Source organism: Piliocolobus tephrosceles, chromosome 4, assembly GCF_002776525.5.
Source record: "Piliocolobus tephrosceles isolate RC106 chromosome 4, ASM277652v3, whole genome shotgun sequence".
Classification (NCBI taxonomy): Eukaryota; Metazoa; Chordata; class Mammalia; order Primates; family Cercopithecidae; genus Piliocolobus; species Piliocolobus tephrosceles.
In genome coordinates, this window is record NC_045437.1 from 40111892 (window position 1) to 40119025 (window position 7134).

The window sequence follows — 7134 nt, forward strand, 5'->3', positions numbered from 1 at the left end:
TACAATCTATATTTCCATTAGAATCACTGTCCTAGGTACTGAAGCAAGATATTTTGAAATTATCCTCAGTTCTTCTCATTTTCCAAAGCCTAACAAACGTATGCTAACATCTCATTCAGGCCCTTCATGTGCTTGGAAAAGTTATCTTCTTAGAACTTTACTGTAAAAAGGTTAATATATACATCAAATAAAATACAGAATATATGAAAAAAGATATTTTTCTTGTTATGGCAAGATTAAAGACAAATAGATAATGTCTCACATTATTGGATTAATGGACAAGTTTTATTGGCAAACTTACCCGCAAAAGGTCAGCAGAGGAGGTATGTGGGGATGAGGCAAGGGAGCTAGTAGGCTTGCTCTAGAAGAACCCTCCCTACCCTCCTTTAACTCTCCCATCCCCACTCTGCACTTTGATGAGAACAACCCTGTATGCAAGTAATTTACTACTGGGGCTGAAGTGCCCCACTGGTACATGTCAACATGTCTTGAGAGTAATACTTGTCACCCTTGGCAGAAGTTAAATGAGGACTTCTTGTGGGAAGATAGATTTTCCCTGTCTTGATCAGTGTGTTACCAGAGAATCTGAGCCTCTGTGATCATTCACCAGACAGTCTTGCTTGTTTCTTTACATAATGTCACCCCCTGACACAACCTGAGATGGAAATCAATTGGATTTTTAATGGCATCTTCAGCTTTTGTTATAAATGAAAGTACAGGGCTCAAGTAATAGTATGAGGGCAATCATGAATACTTGCAGAGCCTCCCACAACCACCCAGTTGTGGTATCCATGCTGAGATGTGAAAAACAAATTCCAAAGCTTAGGTGAAACAGTAGCCAGGAACCAGATTGTGTCCAAGAAAAAAGCATGATATATTTGTCTACCCCCTGGTTAGGAAAAGTGATCTGGGATATACAAACCTGGTGCTCCCCCGGCACCTGTTGAAAATTAACCCTCTGCATTCATTTTGCATCGCCACCATGAATGTGGGAGTGCAGGAGCACAACTGTTGGAAGCCCAGCCAGCAGGGATTGAGACTGCTACCAAGTGGAAGCAGCACCTACTTTTATGAAGGGTGCAGGAATAATTTGCACTCAGTCCCTCTGGAATGTATGGATTAAGGCATAACACCTGAAGCTCTGTAAAATCTTCAGTAAAATCCTTATTACTCAGTAACATTTTGGGGGGATATGATAATATGCTGTCTTCTGCTTCAAGATGCACCCACCTAGAGTGTCCATATGGAATCTAGTTACGTCTGCGTTGCATATGTAGAATACTTAATGCTGTGCCTGACACAACAGGTGCTTAATTATTCAGCTGAATTCTGTCTTCAGTGCATCTCTGATATTTGTCCTTTCTTTTTGATTTCTCCTGCCTTGGTGAGACCTTCTTGTCCTCAAGGACTTCAGACTGTTTAAACAGGTCTCCTTATCTCCAATCTTTCTTGCCTCCAGCTGGCCTTTCATATTAGGCTAAGAGTTAACTATCTAATCTAAAATCTAAATTCTCTTATTCCCTGCTTTAACATATCCAAGGACTCCTTTTATAGAGATGAGGACCGAGAGATCTAGTTAAAATAAGAGTTCCTGAGTGCTAAACAAAGAGATTTGGGTTCATCAGATTTCTAGTAAGAGTGATGGACATCCATATCCCTGTGTGCCCTTGAGCAAATTTTTGGGGTTATTTTTGTTTCAGTTTTTTTGTCTTTAAAAATGAAGAAAATATTACCCATCTCATAGGATTTTAGCCAGATTCAAATGTATTAATTTATGTAAAGTGCTTGGAACTATGTCAATCATATAATAAGTGTTAAGTATATTACTATTGTTGTTGCTGTTGTTTAAATAGTACCTTAGGTTAAGTATACTTAAAGTGCCTGTGTGAGAACAGATTTTTGCTGGTTTTCATGGGATGATGAACTTGTAACAGAGTGTATATAAAGTTTATCATTGATTACACTGTTAAATTTAGTCAACTATTTTTCTTGCAGCAAGATTTTGTGGATAAAGGAAGTAGTTTGATGATTTATATTCTAGTGCTATGATTTAAATTCTAGTTATTATCTTGTTGGATACCATAATAAATAATGTACAGAGAGTTCTCTTTTAGTAGCACTATTTGAGGTAATTTTGGTCCAGGTGATCTTGGCTCTATCTTTTGGAAAATACTGACTTACAGGATAAATTGCATAACCCTTAATATGACACCCCAGTTCATCACAGTATTCTCATTTTATCCATTCTCCGTAATTTTCTCTTCTTAATTTTTTCTCTATTCCTCACTGTTTTAAAGTAATAAACAGTATGGAGACAATAGGAAAAAATGAAACACTTCACTTACAAGTAGAGGCTGATTCCTGTGATTCCTGAGCTTAAAGCTAGAGTTAGAGTTGGCCAATGCAGTTGGTCAAGCAGAGGACTCAAACATGATGGTTAAAGGAACACATTTTCGAAAAAAAGTACTGGTAATCATGTAATCTGATTGCATTGGCACCGATTTAGGAAAGGTAGCAAAGCCGAAAGGTGTGTGTAAGAAAATGGATGAGAAGTAAGAGCTTGGACTAGGGCCAGCATTCAAGAATTTGGAGCAGGCAGGCAGTGTGATTCTTGATACACATCACTTGCCTCAGCCTAGATCTGAAAATGTTTTCATGATTGGGTTTTTAGCAACTGTGTGCTATTATCCAAGTTCTAGAGATTTTGTTTTAGTAGGTGTGGGGTGTGATTTGAGAATAAATATTTTTTAAAAGCTCTCCAAATGATTTTGATGACCACCAGGTTTGGGGACCACTACCAGGAGATCTCTTATTGTTGTAACAAATGTCCTCATTTCCTGAAGTGGGTATCATTACCCCAACTCAAAACCCTTCATTGTCTGGCAGGTCAATGGAAAGTTTGAAGTGTAGTTGTTGTATGGCGCTGCTCTATGTGTTACAGTAACCAATCTCAAGGGAATTGGACATCCCCATCACCTGCCTCCCACACACACACTGCCAGAGGACTAGTGCCACAGCTGTTTTGCTCTTACGTGAACTTGCCCTTTGACCACAGTTGACTGGTCTAGGAGTAAACCACTCATTGAAGTAGAACTAATGAGTCTTCTTTGAGGTTTTTAACTTTAGATTAGAAAGCTGAAGTCTTCTCTCTTATTCTTTTGTTAAATTCTGACTCCCATGTTTTCTACTATGAAATATAGCTAGTCTGTGGAGTCAGAGAATAAAGAATGCATAAGAAAACTGAAATATGAGATGGGAAGATAGTTCTGGCAATATTCAAAGTCCAAATATTCTGGAAAATTCTGGTAGCTCTGGACTGATCCTTTGGGATCAGAAGCAAAGAGGTTAGAATACCCTTAGTATTAGCAGATATTTGATATTTTGATATTTGATAGTTGGTATTTTGCTTTGTATCATTTATAATCAATTTTTAAAAAATCTCCCAATTTCATGGAGACCCTAAGTCTAATGCTGTCTGAAGTACAGCAGATATGGTAGGCAGAATAATGATCCCACAAAATATCCAAGTCCTAATATTCCAAATTTGAGAATATATTACCTTACATGAGCAAACAGATTTTACAGATGTGATTAAGTTAAGGATTTGAAATAGTGAGATTATCCTAGATTATCTGAGTGAGTCTAGTGTAATCACAAAGGTTCTCATAAGGGAAAGTGGGAAGAGGAAAGAGCATGAGAGATGGAGGGAGAGATGCGATGACAGAAGCAGAGTTGGAAGGATGTGATTCCTGGGTTTGAAGACAGGGAAAGGGAGCCATGAGCCAAGGAATGCAGGAGGCCTCAAGAAGCTGGAAGTGACAACAAAAAAGATTCTCCCCTCCAACTTCCAGAAAACTTGTAATCTTGCTGGCACATTGCCTTTAGCTCAGTGAGATCCACTTTGAACTCCTGCCCCTGCCAGAACCTTAAGATAATAAACCTCTGTTGTTTTAAGCAATTGAGTTGGTGCTAATTTGTTACAGCAACAATAGGAAATGCACCAGGCAAAAACAAAGGTGCAATTAGGAATTTCTCAGTGGTCAGCCTTGTGGTGCTAAGGGCATGGTTTCCAGTAGCTGAGGGCCGAGAAGCACACTCCTTAGTTACTCTCAGTTCAGTTGCCCATAGTACCATGAAAGCATGCCCTATGGTCATTAATTTTGGTGAGTCTGCATTGGCAGAGGACCTTGAGCTCAGGCCTTAGCCTTCCTTTTTTATTCCTGCCCAGTTACTTTCTGAGAAAGGAGGCAAGCAATAAAGTCCTCCAAAGATCAAAGGCATTGTTTAGAACTAAGAGCAAAAAGTCCCAACAATCCGAAAAACAAGTTTCTATTTGTGAGTAAAATGGCATATTGATCACCTAAAGAAGACAGCCACGCCGTAACAGAAAATTCAGCCTCATAGCTCTGCTGTTAACTTGTCTGCTCAGGCTCCCTACGACAGGCTTGTGACCAATTGTGCTGTGATTACCAATGTTCAGTGTAGCATGATCAGCAACGGTCAGCTCTCACGTGCAGCCAGGCAAAGAACACAAAACAATTCTTGTTCATAGTTTAATGAAACCCAGTTCTGAAGGGACTTTTTATTGTATGTATTTTTCCAATTTGCTCTCACCTAGGTTTTTGAATTTGCAAGATTATAAAACTGTCCACCTGATTACTTTTCTGAAGAGCCATCGACTCTACCCAGCTTCTTGGGTGCCTCTTGTCTTTTAAATAATTATACAAACAGGTGTTTTGGAGAGGAAACCATAGTTTTCTTACAGCTGAAAAGCCAACTTTCAGTTTGCAAATGAGTACATGTTAAAATATGTCCTGTATTCCAGGTAAAATCATAATGCTGTTGTGATTCTTTTCCTTCATTTTGAAATGCAGAGGAACTCTATTTTACTTCTCAAGATATCCTTCCCAGATGAATATTGATGTATAGAAATGAAGTGATATGGTCTGTACCATGTAACTTAGCAGAAAACTAGATACTGCATTGGGTTGTTGGCAATGGTTTTGCACAGGTATAACATCTCATTCATGTTACAGTGAAAAGCCCATGGCTTCTCTTTTTAAATTTATTTTAAAATAATGTTGGACCTACAGAAAAGTCTCAAGAATAATACAAATAACTCCATATATATTCACTCAGATTCATCAATTATTAACATTTTGCCAAATTTCTTCTCCTCCTCTTCCTCTTTCTCCTTCTTCTTCTCCTTCTTCCTTTTCTTCTTTTCCTTCTTCCTTTTCTTCTTCTTCTTCTTCCTCTTCATCTTTTTTCTCTTTATTTCTTTTTCTTTCTTCTTCCTTCTTCTTTCTCTCTCTCTCTCTCTATATAATATATATTACATATATATTACCTTACATGGTCAGAGTATTGGCTATGTATATATTTATATGTATAAAATTACATTATATATGTGTATTATACTATCTTCTCTGGTTCACTTGAGAGTGAAATGTGAACATTATATCCTTTTATTCCTATACACTTCAGTGTATATTTTCTACGAGTAGAGACATTCTCTTACACAACTATTTTGGTCATTTATTGCTGTACAATAAACTGATCCAAAGTTAATTGTGTAAAATAACAGTTGCTTTTTTTGCTTACGGAGTCCACGGATCAGGAATTTGGAGTGAGGACAGTTGAGATGGCTTGTCTCTGCTTCATGCTGTCTGGAGCCTCAACTTGGAAGACTCAAACCTCAGAAGGTGTTTTAAACATATGGAATCTGGAAATATCTGAAGCCTTCTTCATTCACATGCCTGGTGTCTAGATTTGGATGCGTCAAAATCTGGGCTAAGCTATACCTCTTGCCAGAACCTCTACATGTGGCTTCTTCATGTGTCTTTTGTTGTCTCATGGTATGGTGACATCAGGGTCATTGAATTTCTATCATGGCAGTTCAAGGCACCAAGAGCAAGTGTTTCTGTAAATCAGGTAAAAGCTTCAAGGCCTTTTTTTTTGACAGCTTCAGAAGTCAAACAGTGTCACTTTTGCTGTACTCTATTAGTCAAAGCAGCAACAAGCCTGTCAAGATTCAAGGAGGAGGAGAATTACAAACCACATCTCAATGGGAAGAGTAATAATTCACAGCCATCCTTGTAACCACTGAAATCCTGAAATCAACAGCAAAATTATAAAATCAATTAATTTAACTTTGATACAATACAGTCAGCTCCCAAGTTCTTCAGTCAGGCTGCCCAGGTCTGAATTCTGTCTCTGCCTCTTATGAGATATATGACATTTGGCAGGTAACTGTGGTTACCAAATCCTAAGGTTCTTCATCTCTAAATGAGGCCAGTAACACCTACATCTCTTAGAGTTGCTGCAAGGGCTAAATAAAATAATTACATGATGAGTCTGACGTAAATAGTGGCTTAGTAAGCATTAGGCCTTCCTCGTCAGAGAAATAAACATGGTACTGAGTACACAAAAGACCAAAAGACCTATAATTAATTACGGTTATTTGGGAAGCTTTAGAGGTGTCTGGCTTTCTGAGAAATAATGGAGAGATTCATTACAAAATTAAAATGTTTCTTATTAAGTTCTATTTCTGAAGATTTTTCTTCATTTTTTTTTGATGCTAGTTAAGTATCTTCAACCAGCAGAGAGAATCCTTCAATTTTTTAAATACAAATTATAGTCATTTCAAGAGAAAAACTTATGCTATTCATCTATCAACATCATGAAAGTACAAACCTCAAAAACATGATTAACTTCTTTTAAAAATTCTTATTATTACCCCATTTATGTATTTATGTATTTATTTATTTATATTTTTTATTTACATTGGTTTTTGAGGAGCAGGTGGTTTTCGTTATATGAATAAGTTCTTTATTGGTGATTTCTGAGATTTTGGTGCATCCATCACCTGATTAATATACACTGTACCCAATTTGTAGTCTTTTTACCCTCACCCCCCCTCCCACCCTTCCCCCCCGAGTCTCCAAAGTTCATTGCATCAGTCTTATGCCTTTGTGTCTTAATAGCTTAGTTTCCACTTTTAAGTGAGAACATACAATGTTTGATTTTCCATTCCTGAGTTACTTCACTTAGAATAATGGTCTCCAATTCCATCCAGGTTGCTGTGAATGCCATTATTTCATTTCTTTTTATGGCTGAGTAGTATTCCATTTT